We start from the raw sequence: 16,904 nt of genomic DNA on the forward strand, positions 1-16,904 counted from the left end.
ATCGCCGGCTATTACAGATTGCAGTTACATGATTGAAATCTCCACCTTAGCCTCTGATTTGCTTAGGCATTTTTAGCTAGAAGAGACCGATCAAATCTCTAGTCTTGAGCCTGGGGCCATCTTTTACCCAGCTGTGTGTATAGTTGGGAGGCAGCTTTGCAGAGGCCAAGGGCCATGGTTTGGCCTTGGGCAAATGACTTAATCTCCAGGAGCCTCAGTTTACTTATCTGTAATAATTCCTGCCTTGCAGGCTGGTCATATGACCATATGGTTGAGAAATCATACCTGTGTTGTGACCAGCACATACATTCTCAAAGAGAGGTAACTGCCACTCAGTGGTAGGCCAAGCCATGTTAGAGCCTGCCGCAAAAGGAAAGTTCGGAAATACAGATCCTCTTCATTTAAAATGTTGCTATTTTGCCATCATGGAATGTATTGCATTCATTTTGATTATGTATATAGCATTAAAATAGTATCTATCTTGGCTGGGCAAGGTGGCTCAGGCCTTTAATCCCAACACTTTGGGAGGCCAACGCAGGAGGATCGCTTGCAGCCAGGAATTCAAGACCAACATAGGGGCAGCATAGCAAGACCCAATCTCTACAAAAAGTTTTTAGAAATTAGCCAAGGGTGGTGGCACGTGCCTATAGTCCTAGCTACTCAGGAGGCTAAGGTGGGAGGATCACTTGTTCCCAGGAGCTGAAGGCTGCAGTGAGCCATGATTGCACCACTGCACCCCAGGCTGGGCGACAGAATGAGACCTTGACTCAAAAAAGGAATAAAAATGAAATAAAAATATTGTCTATCTTGATTACTGAGATTTTTGGAATCTCCTTAAATTTTTTTTTTATTTTGGTAGAATAAACATAACATAAAATTTACCATTTCAACCATTTGAAGTGTGTGGCCAGTGCCATTAACACACTCACACTGTTGTACAGCCATCACCACCATCCCTCTCCAGAACATTTTTATCTTCCCAAATTTAAACTCTGTACCCACTAAACAGTAACTCCTATTTCCCAGTTATCCTCAGTTTCTGGCAACCATCATTCTTCTTTCTGTCTCTATGAATTTGGCTGCTCTAAAGATATCACATAAGTGGAATCATACAGTACTTGCCCTTTTGGGTCTGGCTGATTCAGCATAATGTTTTCAAGGTTCATCCATGCTGCAGTGTGGATGAAAGTTTCCTTCTTTTTTAAGTCTGAATAATATTCCATTACATGGATATACCAGATTTTGTTCATCAGTCTATCCATCAATGGACATTTGGGTTATTTCTACATTTTGGCTGTTGTGAATAATGCTGCCATGAACATTAGTGCAGAAATACTTGCAGGGGTCCCTGCCTTCAGTTCTTTAGAGTACATACACAGAAGCAGAATTGTTGTGTCATATAGTATTGTTTAATTTTTCCAAGAAGGGTCATACTAGCTGGGTGCAGTGGTTCATGCCTGTAATCCCAGCCCTTTGGGAGGCCGAGGCAGGCAGATCACTTGAGCCCAGGAGTTTGAGATCTGCCTGGGTGACATAGCAGGATCCCATCTCTACAAAAAATTTTAAAAATTAGCTGGGCATGGTGGCATGCACCTGTGGTTCCAGCTACTCTGGAGGCTGAAGAGGGAGAAGGCTTCCTCCTCCTTAAGCCCAGGAGATTGAGACAGCAGTGAGCTGTGGTTACTTTATTGTACTCCAGCCTGGGCAACAGACTGTGAACCTGTCAAAAAGGAAGGAAGAAGAAGAAGAAAGAAGAAAGAAGAAGAAGAGGAGGAGGAGGAGAAGGAGGAGGAGGAAGGAAGGAAGAAGAAGATGGAGTCGCCATACTGTTTTCCACAGCAACCCCGTCATTTTACATTCCCATAGCAATGTACAAGGGTTTCCATTTCTCATATCCTCACCAACACTTGTTATTTTTTTTTGTTGGTTGGTTTTATTTTTTTAATCAGAACCATCCTAGTGAGTGTGAAATGGGGCACCCATTAAGTTTTGCGGCTGAGGTGATCACATCTCTCACCTCATTCAGTCCTGGCTTTTCCCCATCTCCCAAGGGTGGCATGACTTGGTCATCAGAAATGCTGTTTTCTCTCCCTGTGACTGGCTCTGCCTGGGGAAGCAGAGAAGGCTGGTCTTCTTTCAAGGGGAACCCTCAGAGCTCATTGTCCCAGACTCTAAGGAAAGGTCCTGAACGCTCTGGTCCGTGGTGTCATGGGGGCCACGGGGCTGTGGGGCCGAAGGCAGGAGTCCTGCAAACCTCTCCTACAGCAATATCCACGTGGAGAATGGCTCTGTCATGCCTCAGCACTCACCGCCTTGAATCTGGGTGAGAGTCCACATGTGTGTGACCTGTTTCTACAGATGGAAAACACCCTTGGCACGTGGGGCAGCAGTGTCTTTTCAGAAATAAGGTTGGACAGTAAAACTCAGTAATTTGTTAGTTTCACTTGTCTGTTTTTCTTCCCCAAACTGTCTTTCTCACGTAGCGGTCACTGATCAAACACTCAGGGAGACTGGAACTGGTGAGGTCCAGTGCCTAATGCACTGCCTCGTTTAGATGAGTATTCAGAAACACCTCTGGGTCAAGCAAATAAATAGCATTTGAATGACAGTCAGGCATTGTTTATTCTTTAAGGCACGGCCCCACATGTGGACATCTCCTGGTCTTCCCCACACTTCTGGGTTCTCTGCTCCCTGTGTGTATTCGCTAAACAATCACCTGAGGCCTGCAGGGAGTCATCTGTGGGGTCCATCGCTGGGGAGGGAGGCTTGGACTTCTGTGTCTGAAGAAAGACAAAAAAGGAATTTCTGTCTTTCAACCTAGAGATCATTTCAATGTAAACCAAGGGCTGCTACAAGAGCTGGGAGACCAAGAGTTTGGAGGTGTTCAGAGGATTCTGCTGAGCCTTCCTCTGCAGGGATGTTCACAGGAGGGAGTGTGAGTTTGGACAGGGTTAGCACCTGCACACGCCCTGGAGGCAGGGAAGGAGGAGTGGGGCTGGGGGGATGGTTGGCAGTCACAGTGTGACCCAAGTAACCTGGTCCATCTGGAACAATCCACTCTGAGCACACACTTTCCTCCAAAGTAAATCAAGAAACTCAACCCCGTGTTCACTGGGAAACAATACAGACCTGTGGAGCCTCCAAGGCAACAGACTTAACCTCTAAACCTTTCTACCTTCATCTGAACAAGGGAGGAGCTGGTAAGAGAGGGTGCCTTACGGGGTGACAGGAAGAGGGAACGAGCTCGTGCTTAGACTGCGTTTAGGTCAGCACCTGAGAGAGTGAGCTTCGTAGTCCCAGTCACTATAACAAAATACCTTCAAATGAGTAACTTATAAAGATTCAAAGTTATAAGGTCACAGTTCTGGAGTCTGGGAAGTACAAGACCAAAGTGTCAGCCGATTCAGCATGTGCTGAGAGACCACCTCTCAGGGACCGCACCATCCATGTGTCCTCGCCTGGCAGAGGGTGAACATGCTCCCCAGGCCTCATTTATAAGAGCACTGATCTTATCTCTAACCCCAGAGACCTCATGACCTAATCACCTCCCAAGGGCTCCACCTGTTGAAACTATTGCATTGGAGATTAGGTTTCAACACATGGATTCCGGAGGACACAAATGTTGAGACCATAGCAGCTCCACATGTCAGCTCAAGGTGGTCATACTCTGTCACCCACAGAGCTGATTCAGATGAACCTGGGACACCGCTCTCCCCTGGGCCCCACTGCCCCACATGCCATCCCTGCTCTTCACCCTCACATTCCTATGGCCACCCCTGCCTCCCACCCAAGCCTCACGGATGGTTATTTGTTCTCGTCCCCTGTGGGTCCCTGCATTTCACCAGCACAGAGCTGCACGGGCCCACTAGAAAACACACTAAGAAAGGTCTCTCCCTCCCTCCAAGGCATGACCAAGGTGATTCTAAATACTTGAAATTTGCATGTGTGTAGTTTCCCCTATAACTTCCCTGAAGAAAGCTGTGGGTTTCAGGGGAGGGGTAAAGGAATCCCATTATTCCCAAGGCGGCCGGAGGAGTCTGGGATACAATCAGGCAGGACACTGGGGCAATGGCCCCCTACCCTGAGAGGCGGATGCCACGTCTCTGGGTGCCCTCCAGGTGTCCTCCAGCAGGGACAGGGAGACGGCCTGGGCAGCTGTGACATCACACAGGAGGGCGTGACCAGCCGGGCTGCTGCTCATCTGATTGGTTGGCTGGGAAGAGCCTGTCTTTGGGAGGAGTTTCCATGGCCACCCCTTCCACTTCTTTCTGTCTCAGACCTACCTATAAGATCTTCAAGACCAATGCAATGGTTTGGGGTTTTTGTTCTTTTCCGTTTCCTTCCCCCCCGCAACTTTATTCTTCTGCTATAAGGTATCTCAAACATGGATATGAAAATAAATAAGATAAACATATCCGCACCACCCAGGTTTACCCAATCTTAGGGGGATGCATATTTACTTCAGCATCTAGGAAAACAGGAATGACCAACAATAAAATGGACAGTTCCTGTGTTTCTTGCTAAAGTCCCATCTCCCTTTCTCTGCCCGCCCCCCAGAGGTAACTGTTATTACACATTATGTTCATTGTGGCCATCTATGATAAGAGTAACAATAATAACAGCTGAATATGTTGCTGTCTTCCTTCATGCTACCCACACTCTAAGTAATCTTTCAGGGACTGTGGCTTTCAGCTCTCACAGTCCCCTCCTCCCCCATGAAATGGTCATCGTTATCCTCATTTTACAGATGAGGGCATGGAGGCACCAAGACATTAAGTAACTTGAAGGCCACACAGCTAAGCAGCCAGAGTTCCAATCCAGGCTATAGAATGTTAGAGCCTGTGTTCTTAACCACCAGGAAACGCGTGGCTTTAGACTTTTACCACAGACACGTGCACCCAATATGCAAACCAGCCAACCCACAAAAACTGCTTTGCATTTTTAAGCAGTTGCATTGAAGCTTACAGAGTGTTCCAGTGCGGGAGGAGCCCCACTGACCCATCCCCTGCTGGCCAGGTGGGCTCTTTTCATAACTGTGTGTCTGCGGCATCTGATCCTGCTTGTGTCTTCTCCTGGAGGACTTTGAGACAAGACTCCATCTGGGGACACTGAGAGTCCAATGAATGGAGACACTAGGACACCTCCGACTAGAAAAGACAGACGGATGTGCACACCATCACCCTCTACCTCCTTCCACCGCAGACCCAAGGTGGCGCACAGGAAGGCGCACACTGCACCGGAAAACTGAAAACTGGAAATGTGAATGTACAAGGGGTCAGGGCCAAGAGGACCCAGGAGCAGGCTGGGCCGGGAGGGGGTTAGAAAGTACCCTGTGGGCCATGGGACTTCAACAGTTCACAAAGTTGAGTCCTCAGCTGAGGCCAAGCTTTCTGGGCCAAGAGCAAGGGAAACAAGATCAGGGCTGAAGCATGTCCCTTCCTTGGGAGAAACACATGTGCTTAGGGCTGGGCTTTAAAAGAGCTTTTCCTTGTGAAATCCACTCAGGGGCCCCTGAGGAATGTCATGGACTAGGTCTTGATGTGACTCTTTCTTATGCCACTGCATATGACAAGCACTGCAGCTTCCGAGACCCCATGGGGAAAGCCCTGAGAGAGGGATATAGGCTCCCCATGGCTCCCAGCACACAGGCCCTACCTCCCGGGACACATTTCCGGTCTGTCTGATGTGATAATGTCGCCTGCCTGTGCTGTTCACCTACGCCACCCAAAGGGTAGGCCCTGGGTCCTGTGCATTTTGCACTCCTCCCAGCAACACAAACCAGTGCCAGAAAGGCCCTCTGTTGAACTTGCAGGGTGTAACCGGGCTCCTCAGGGATTGGGCAGACCCTGCACTGCTGCTCTGACCCCTCTCTGTCTACATGGAGGGATATGTTGGGGTCCATGGAGAAGCCACTGTGTGATCAAGATCTGCTCTCCCCCGTCCTGTGCTCTTCCGTGGGAGGGTTAATCACTGCCTCTCTCTAGTTCCCCTTTCTTAGCTAATCTGGAGTCATAAAACATCTTAATATTAGGCCATACCCACACAAGCAGCAGGGAAGTTCCCTTTTAAATATAGCCTCTCCCAGGTGTTCTGACGTGGGCGTCTCCCCCACCCCAGCCTACTCACAGATTTCAGCATCCACCCTGAGGGTGTCTGTGTGAAGAGCCTGTCTCCTCCTTGGCCATCCAGGGCCTACCTGCTGTCCAGTTATTGCTGGAACCCTCATGAGTCTGGGTGAGTCACAAGGAAAAGATGTTCTGCCCCAGGCACTGGTCTGGGGACCGCTCACTCTCCTTCTATGGTTGTAACATGGCAGACTCTTCACCTTCCACCCCAACCAGCATGTCAATCAAAGGATGGGGCCACACAGGCAAGGTAGGTCACAGCAGCTGGTTATTAGGAAAGAGGACTGAGGTTATAATCTCACAGGCCGCTCCCACCTGGAAGATGGTGGCCTTGTTTTCAGGGTCAGGCACAGAATACCAAAGGATGTTTGGAAAAGGGCCTTACTATTTAGTTTTTAAGCTGTGCAAGTGAAGATACCAGGGAAGAGAGAGCTAGGAGGGGAATGGATTGAGCTGGAGTTTTTGTTGTTGTTGTTGTTGCCATTATTAGAAAAGGGAAAATACAAAACCCAAGCCATTGCCTCAGAGCCCAGGGGTAGGGATTCTGGACTCCCTCCACAATGTTCAGGTCATTCTAAAGATGCTGAGAGTCCATGAGGAATGAGATGAAATGACAGGGCTGTGAATCAATTCCCAAGGGACGAGGGCCACAGACTCTGTGTTGAAAGCTTCAGGGAGGAAAGCTCCTGGCTCGCAACTGGGTTTTCTTGGGTCCTCACAGTACCACCACGCTGGTCTCTGTTGCTACAGCTTCTTGGTGGCAGCAACTGCAGCTCCTTGTTGGTGGCACCTGTGTTCTCTGATCCAAAAGGACCACTATGGTTCCAGAGGAAAGAGTGGTTGGAGAACAGGAGCAGTTTTCAGCAGAAGCACTTGTGACTGAGATAAGACATGGAGGAGAACTCCATCCTCTAAGCCCAAGTGAATAGCATCTTTTGGTGACAGAGTGATGCCAGGCCCTATGCCACTTGCATGTGTATTCATTGAGTGCCTGTGAAGGGCCAGGCCTGGCTCTGTGCTCTACAAGCCGCCCTTGGCATTCCTTAATTCTCTGGGGTTTGTGTGTGGTCCCTAGTCTATAGTTGAGAAGTAAATCAGATTCAGAAAGCTGGTGAGGCTAGAACAGGGCTTGAACTCACGTTTACAGAGAAGCAAACCCCAGGCCCCTTTCCCTCTTCTCTAATTCGTTCAATCTTTGTCTCTGCTTGCCTCCCCTCTATCATTCTTTATCTTTCCTGTCTCTTTCTCTCTCCCTTTTCTTTCCCTCCTCTGTCCCTCCTTTCTCTTTTTCTCCTTTTTTTCTTCTTTTCCTCCATGGTTTGAATGTGTCCTCCAAAGTTCAAGTGTTAGAAATTGAACCTCCAATGTGCAAGCATTAAGAGGTGGGGCCTTAGTAAGTGATGATCCGGTCATGAAACCCTGCCCTCATGAATGGATTAGGTCATTATTGAGGAAGCAGTCATTATTGAGGGAGCAAGTTAGTTACTGTAAGAGTGGAATTGTTATAAAATTATAAAATTGTTAGTTATTGCGAGAGTGGAATTGTTATAAAAGCAAGTTCAGCCCTCAAGCTCTTGCTCTCCCAAACCCTCTTGTCCTTCTGCCTTCTGCCATGGGATGAGTAGCAAGAAGGTCCTCACCAGATGCAGCCCATTGACCTTGGACTTCCCAGCCTCCAGAACCATAAAAAATAATTTTTTTTTTATTTATAAATGACCCAGTCTGTGATATTCTATTATAACAACACAAGATGCTCTTCCCACCTCAATCAACTTTCACTGCCCAACCCAGTTGCACATAGACTGAGTACTAGTTGCACATAGACTAAGGATGTTACTGGGTCCTGGGCACATGGTGGTGCCTGAATATTTGCCCTGACCTGGAACCCTTACAAATCTGCTTACTAAACTCCGTGAAAACTGTGCTCTGAGTTTTTCATTGAAAAATTCAGGTGAGGTGAATATTTTACTCATCTCTTTTTGGTTGGTTTTAACTTTTATGTAACATTTAATTAATTCTTTCAAATGAACTCTGTGAATACCTAATTCAGGGAGAGGAGCTTCAAAGCAGAGAGGAACATGCTGGGAGACAGGAGGTACTGGGGGTAGGGAGGAAAGGCAAGGGGAATGGAAACAAAGGAAAAGGGAAGGGAAGAAAATTTAGCATTCCCCAGCATGACTCAAGGTTTTCCTGGTAGTTCCTATAATCTTTCAGGAAAGTAGAGCCTTCTGCAATGAGAAATCTTTCCCTAATATTGAAGTCAACCTTGAATTTAAATCCTTTCTGAGCCACTGACTATTTACTGACAGTCCTTCTGACCTTTAACTGTGAGCTAAGATTTTCCTGTTTAAAGACTAATGAGGGATTTATTCCTAGGACACAAAGATGGCTTCACATAATTAAATCAATAAATGTGATACACCACATTAAAAGAAAGAAGGACGAAAATCATGTGATCATCTCAAGAGATACAGAAAAATCACCAAAGTTCCAAATTTTTCGTGGTGAAAAGTCCCAATAGGTGAGATACAGAAGGAATGCACCTCAATACAATAAAGGCTACATATAAAAAGCTCATAACTAACATCACACTCTACAGTGAAAAGTTGGGATCTTTTCCTCTAAGATCAATAAAAAGACTAGGATGTCTACTCTTACCACTTCTATTACACATAGTTCTGGATGTTCTAGCTAGAGCAACTAGAAGAGAAATAAATAAAAGGCATTTGAATTGGAAAGGAAAGAGTTACATTGTCTCTATTTGCAGACAACATGATCTCATATATAAAATATCCTAAAGACTGTACCAAAGAACTGTTAGAACTAATAAATTCAATAATGTTGCAGGATACAAAATCAATATGCAAAAATCAGTAGCATTTCTATATAAGAACAATTAACTATCTGAAAAAGAAATCAAGAAAACAATCCCATTTACAGTGGCACCTCCCCCCAAAATTACTTAGATGTAAATTTAACCAAGTTAATGAAAGATCTGTACACTGAAAACTACAAAACATGAATGAAAGAAGTTGAAGAAGACACAAATAAATAGAAAGATACTCTGTGCTGAAGAATTGAAAGATTTAAGACTGGGTGCATGCGGTGGCTCAGGCCTATAATCCCAGCACTTTGGGAGACCAAGGCAGGTGTTACACAAGGTCAGGAGTTCAAGACTAGCCTGGCCAAGATGGTGAAACCCAGTCTCTACTAAAAATACAAAAAATTACCCTGCTGTGGTGGCAGGTGCCTGTAATCCCAGGTACTCGGGAGGCTGAGGCAGAGAATTGCTTGAACCCGGGGGGCGGATGTTGCAGTGAGCCAAGATCATGCCACTGCACTCCAACCTTGGCAACAGAGCAAGACTCCGACTCGAAAAAAAAAAAAAAAGAATTGGAAGATTTAATATTAAATGTCCATACTGTCCAAAGTGATCTAGGAGTCAAATACAACCCTATCAAAATTCCAATGACTTTTTTTTAACAGAAATGAAAAAAACAATCCTAAAATGTGTATGGAACCACAAAAGACCATGAATGGCCAAAGAAATCTTGAGCAAAAAGAACAAAGCTAGAGGCATTACACTACCTGATTTTAAAATCTATTACAAAGCTATAGTAATCTAAACAGCATAAAACTGCCACAAAACAGACACAGACAAGTGGAGCTGAATAAACAGCCCAGAAATTAATTCATGAATTTATGGTCAATTGAGCTTTGACAAAGATTCCAAGAACACACAATAGGGAAAGGACAGTCCTTCAGTAAATGGTGCTGAAAACATTGGATATCCAGATGCAAATAAATAAAATTAGACCCTCATCTCACATGACACACAAAAATCCACTCACAGTAGATAAGAGACTTGAATATAAGACCTAGAACCTTATAAATACTGGAAGAAAACAGAGAGAAAAAGCTCTATGACATTGGTCTGGGCAATGAATTTTTGGATATGACCCTAAAAGCAACAAAACTAAAAATGCAACCAGGCACAGTGGCTCATGCCTGTAATCCCAGCACTTTGGGAGGCTGAGGTAGGTGGATCATGAGGTCAGGAGTTCAAGACCAGCCTGACCTACATGGTGAAACTCCATCTCTACTAAAAATACAAAAATTAGCTGGGCGTGGTGGTGGGCATTTGTAATCTCAGCTACTCAGGAGGCTGAGGCAGGAGAATCCTTGAACGCGGGAGTGGGAGGTTGCAGTGAGCCAAGATCGTACCACTGCACTCCAGCCTGGGCAACAGAGCAAGACTGCATCTCAAAATACAAAAATAAACAAATAAATAAAAATGCACAAATGAAATTCAATCAAACCAAAAAAGCTTCCACACAGCAAAGGAAATAACCATAGAGTGAAGAAACAACATATTGTATGGGAGAATATATTTGCAAATCACACATCTGATAAGAAGTTAATATCCAAAATATACAGGGAACTCAAACAACTCAATAGCAAAAACAAAAACAAACAAACAAAAATACCCAAATATAACTCAGTTGAAATGGTCAAAGGATCTAAATAAATATTTCTCAAAAAAGACATACGAGTGGCCAATGGGTATATGAAAAGATATTCAACATCACTGATCAGAGAAATGCAAATTAAAATCACAATAAGATATTAATATCACTTCACATCTGTTAAAATGACTAGTATCAAAAAGATGAAAGATAACAGATGTTGGCAAGGCTGTGTAGAAAATGGGACCCTTGTACACTGTTGGTGGGGATGTAGGTTAATACAACCATTATGGAAAACAATATGGAGATTTAAGGAATTAAAAATAGAACTACCATATGATCCAGCAATTTAATTTCTGGGTATATATTTAAAGGAAATAAAACTGGTAGCTTGAAGAGATATCTATACTTTCATGTTCATTGCAGCATTATTCACAATAGCCAAGATATGGAATCAACTTAAGTATCCATTAATGGATGAATGGATAAAGAAATGGATTAAATTAGCCCTCATGCTAATTTATTTAGAAAAATTTATTTCTTATGGTTCTAGAGGCTGGGAAGTCCAAGGTCAAGGGGCTGCAACTGGTGAGGGCCTTTTTGCTACTCATCCCATGGCAGAAGGCAGAAGGGCAAGATAGCTTGAGAGAGCAAGAGTGTGAGGGCTCTTTAAAAGAAGTAAGTTCTGTCATTTGTGACAACATGGCTGAAGCTGGAGGGCATTAGGCTAAGCGAAATAAGCCAGACACAGAAAGATAAATACTGCATAATCTCACTTATATGTGGAATCTAAAAAAGTAGGACTCATAGAAACAAGGAATAGAATGGTGGCTGCCAGAAGGTAGAGGTTGGAGGATTGAGGAGATGATGGTCAATGGACACAAAATTCCAGTTAGACAGGAGGAATAAGTTCAAGAGATCTATTACACATAATGAAACTACAGTTAATAATAATATACTATACACTGGAAAATTTCTAGAAAGGCAGAGTTTTAAGTGTTCTTACTCCAAAAATAAGTATATGAGGTAATGCATATGTTAAAAAGCTTGATTTAGCCATTCCAAAATGTACACAAATATCAAAACATCATGTTGCACACCATAAATATGTACAATTTTTACTTTTCAATTTGAAAACAAAAAAAGAAAAATGAAGAAAAAAACCGTCTTGTTGGATTGAGTTCTCTATCATCAACAGGGATGGAGAGGTTTCATGGAAAGAGAAAATATCACCCCCTCCCTGTAAGAAACAGATTTTATTATTACTAACCTAGAACACTGCGTTTTCTCTTTGTTGTTGGAAAATTTCTGATGCCACCTTTAAAAAATTTACCTGAGATTTGTCTCTGGGTAAGTTAAATGTTCTTTAAGTGATCACAGAAAGTAAAAGTTTGGGAAACTTTACCAGGGGCGTTTGGGGAAAGCAAACCCTGCACAGCCCCTGGTGGATTTCCTTTGTTCTTGCAATAGCAGTTCCCTCTTGAGTGTGCCTTGGGGCCCCTCAGTGGGCCCTGGGGCATCTGCTCACTTTGGGACTCTTTCTGAACATCACTGGGGGAAGGAAACGCTGGGGGAAGGAAGCACTGGGGGAAGGGAGCACTGGGGGAAGGAAGCACTGGGGGAAGGGAGCACTGGGGGAAGGAAGCACTGGGGGAAGGGAGCACTAAGGGAAGGAAGCACTGGGAGAAGGGAGCACTAAGGGAAGGAAGCACTGGGGGAAGGGAGCACTGGGGGAAGGGAGCACTGGGGGAAGGAAGCACTGGGGGAAGGGAGCACTGGGGGAAGGAAGCACTAGGCTTGGGATAGGGCTGGCCGTGGCCCCCTCACTGGACCATGACAAGGTTGCTACCTCATCAAGGAGAGGTGCAGAAAGCTTAGGGGCTTAGATTTCTAGATTTCGGTGCCAACTATGCCACTTACTGGCTTTACCCCTTGGGGAATTTATCTACTCTGTGACCCTCGGTTTTTTTCATCTTAATTATTAATACCTACCTCATAATGTGACTGTGAGGATTCACTTAATAATATATGGAAAACCATAGAATACAGCCCAGCATCTAGGAAGTGCCACAGCCCCCTTCAACAGTAGTGAAACCTGCAGACCACTTTTCAGAGTGATATTATTTTTACTTTTTTCTAGGTTGAGTTATAATTGAAAAAATAGAAATGGAATATATTTAAGATGTACACCATGAAGCTCTGATGCATATATCCATTGTGAAATGATGACCACAATCCAGCTAATTAATGTTATCTATCACGTCACACAGTTCAACCTTTTTTTGTGCTGAGAATACTGAAGATCTACTCTCTTAGCAATTTTCAAGTCTAAAATATGTTATTATTAAGTCACTTTGCCGTACGTTAGCTCTGAGGACCTTATTATTTTTATACTAAAAGTCGGTACCCTTTATCCAGCATCTCCTAATTTCACACTCTCATCCCTACTGTCACCTCTGGTAACCAGCCTTCTGCTCTGTTTCTGAGCCCAGCCTTCTTAGAGTCCACATATGAGTGAGATCATGCTGTGCAGTGTTTGTTTTTTCTGTGTCTGGCTTGCTTTCACTTAGCATAATGTCCTCCAGATCCACCCATGTTGTTGCAAATGGCAGAATCTTCTTCTTGTTAAAGACTGAATAATATCCGTGTGTGTGCATGCGTGCGTGTGTGTGTGTGCGTGTGTGTGTGTATCACATTTTCTTTATCCATTCATCCATCAATGGACACTAAGCACTAAGGTTGATTCCATATCTTGGCTATTGTGAATAATGCCGCAATAAACAAATGAATCCAGATACCCCTTCAAGATACTGATTTCATTTCCTTTAAATATATGCCCAGAAGTGGGGCTGCTGGATCATATGGTAGTTCTATTTTTAGTATCTTGATGAATTTCCATACTGTTTTTCATAACGATTGTAGCAATCTACATTCCCATCAACAGTGTACAAGGCTTCCATTTTCTACATAGCCTTGCCAACATTTGTTATCACTTATCTTTTTGATAATAGCCATTCTAGCAGGTGTGAGGTAATATCTCATTGTGGTTTTAATTTGTATTTTCCTGATGAATAGTGGCGTAGAGCATCTTTTCATATACCTGTTGGTCATTCGTATATCTTCCTTTGAGAAATATTTATTCAGATCTTTTGCCCGTTGTTAACTGAGTTATATGTGAGTTGGTTTTGGTTTGTTGCTGTTATTTGTTTTTGCTATTGAGTTGAGTTCCTTGTATATTTTGGATATTAAATCCTTCTCAGCTGTATGGTTTACAGATATATCCTTGCATTCTGTAAGTTGTCTCTTCACTCTGTCGATTGCTTTCTTTACTGTGTGAAAGCTTTTTTAGTTTGATATAATTGTGTTTGTCTATTTTTGCTTTTGTTGCTTGTACTTTTAGGGTCATAACCAAAAAGTTATTGCCCAGACCAATGTCATCCCCTATGTTTTCTTCTAGGAATTTTAAAGTTTCAGGTCTTATGTCTATGTCTTTAGTCCATTTTGAGTTAATTTTTGTGTAGGGTTTAAGATAAGAATCCAATTTTATTTTTACTTTTTGTATATGGATATCCAATTTCCCCAACACCATTTATTGAAAATTCTATCCTTTCTTTGTTGTGTATTCTTAACATCAGAATAATATTTTTAAATACACAAAATTCAGAAGATGACAAAGGAAACCAATTACATTGAAATGCATACAGAGTTATAATTGTGGAAGATTAATACATGTGCCTCTTTCTAAACACATCATATATTAAACTGCAGTGGCAGGTCTAACAACTACTGCAATTTCAAAGTCATGTTGAGTAGGAGGAGCACTTTGAGATTCTGAAACAATGTTCTTGTGCTATGAAATATCCATGATTTTGATTGCCAATGATATCCCAGGTCCTGTTAATGCTGCTGTAATCTGTGTAATCTGTTGCTTCCATTCAATAGTTCAATAAAATGCTTGATATCTGTTGGAAATTAGTAAAAATAAAAATATATTTTTTTCCATCCAAGTTCATTCGCAGACCCTGAAGAGTCACTTCTCTGGATTCTGCAGCAAAGTTCCCAGCTGGGGCAGCAAGATTTAGGCAATTGAAAAGAACATACACCTTGTTCTCAGTGGCAAACCACGTGGAAAGCTTTAAATGTCAGAGAAAAGTTCTGCCATTTTACTGACTTTTTTTGTAGTTCTCCTAAGGAACAAGTGTTAAGTGACAAGCTTCTCAGAGGAGGTAATTTTCTCCCAAGTGGTCTCTTTATTTACCTGAATATTAAGTTCAAAGATACTTTAGTCTCTCAAAGGAAACCTGTGGGTGGAGTGTTTTTTAAAATGTCAAATTCCGAACGAAGCTGAAGGGTACAGCCTCAAGAAGGCTCTGTATTCACCAGTGCACAGGGACCTGCCAGTCCTTTATTGCCATTATCTACACAACATTTTTCAAGTTCTCTGAGTTGTGAGGCTGTCAGTATGGAGACTGTTATTTTTTCTGCTATTAAATTTTTTTCCTCCAATTTTTATTTTCTTTTATTATTATTATTTTTTTTTTTTTTTGAGATAGGGTCTCACTCTGTCACCCAGGATGCTGGAATGCAATGTGGCCTTGAACTCCCAGGCTCAAATGATCCTCCTGCCTCAGCCTCCCAAGTAGCTGGGACTACAGGCACGCACTGTGGTGCAGTTTGGCTCTGTGTCCCCACCCAAATCTCACGTTGAATTGTAATTCCCAACGTTAGGGAAAGGGCCTGGTGGGAGGTGATTGGATCATGGGGGCAGATTTCTCTCTTGCTATTTTTGTGATAGTGAGTGAGTTCTCATGAGATCTGATGGTTTAAAAGTGTGTGGCACTTCCCCCTCGCTCCCTCTCTCCTGCCACCTTGTGAGGAAGGTCCTTGCTTCTCCATCACCTTCTGTCATGATTGTAAGTTTCCTGAAGCCTCTCAGTCATCTTTCCTGTACAGCCTATGGAACTGTGAGTTAATTAAACCCCTTTTCTTCGTCAATTACCCAGTCTCAGGAGTTCTTCACAGCAGTGATGATGAATACACACTATCACATGCAGCTCATTTTTCTTTATTTTTTTTTTAGTAGAGATGTGGTCTCACGATGTTGCCTAGACTGGTCTCAAACTCCTGCGCTCAAGTGACCCACCTACCTCGGCCTCCCAAAGTGCTGGTATTACAGGCGTGAGCCACCACACCCAGCCCTCCTCCAACTGCTGCTGGTCACTATCACAGGCTCTCGCTGGGTGTCCACTTAACATGTCACTTCAGGAAGGCTGGTCTCCTAACATTCGGTAGCATAGGCCTGGTGTTGAGCCCACCCTGCATTTCTGCCCCCTTCTTTGGTTTCCTGGGGATGCCCTCCTCAACGTGAAAATGACTTCCAACTCCTCAGCACAGGGGTGGGCATGTGACCCAAGCAGGTCCAGGATTCCGTAAGATCCCAAGCACAAAGAATCCTGTAATCCTGGGCCCCAGTGGCCGTCTTGATCCTTTTGGAGAACTAGCCTATCACAGAGAAAGTAGTAGAGCTAAAAGAAAGAAACAGAATCCTGATAGCATCTGTGACTCTGGATCCAGCTCTCCATAAAGCCCCATACCCTAATCTGGTCAATTACCCAAGTCAATGAGTCCCCTTAGAAGCTTAAGCCAGTTTGATCTGAGTTTCCGCCACTTTCAGGAGGAAGAATCTTATTGGTATATTATATGATAATCCTGCTGATGTGCAAACTGTCTTCAATAGAATGCTCTGTTCAGAGTCACAAGTGGAGTCCATCGGAACAAATAAGGTCAGACAGCTCACAGCTACAACTGGGCTCATGCCTTCCAAGTATCAAAGTCATAACAAACTTCCTCTGTGAGTCCACAAGGCGTTCTCCCTCTGGGGGGTCACTCCCTTTCCATTGTCCTGATACTCTCTCTGTGGGGCTGTAGAGGAGTGCATGGCTTTTGCCCTACTTCTAAGCCTTCTCAGGGACAGAGTTGAAGGCTCAGCCTTGGCAATGGGTCATCAGGCCCACTGCAGGCTTCTCCTGGGAGAAGATCCAGAGCCTGGGGCTCTGGGGTCCCATAAGCAGGGAGAATCTCCGATCCCAGAAACTGGAAGGAGCTACCACTCCCTAGGAGACATCTCCCCTTGAGCTTTCTCAAGGTTTGAACAAACAGCCCACACTTGTTCACGGAATCCATGGGCCTCAGCATGTCAGAGAGAGGAGATGAAATTGGCCCAGAGTGTAACCCACCCCCATCTTTGGGCCCAGTCAAGAATTGTCAGTGATGCCGGAGGAAGAGGCACCCAATTCAACAGATCAATGGAGTC

The sequence above is a fragment of the Mandrillus leucophaeus genome, unplaced genomic scaffold (genome assembly GCF_000951045.1).
Source record: "Mandrillus leucophaeus isolate KB7577 unplaced genomic scaffold, Mleu.le_1.0 Scaffold262, whole genome shotgun sequence".
Lineage (NCBI taxonomy): Eukaryota > Metazoa > Chordata > Mammalia > Primates > Cercopithecidae > Mandrillus > Mandrillus leucophaeus.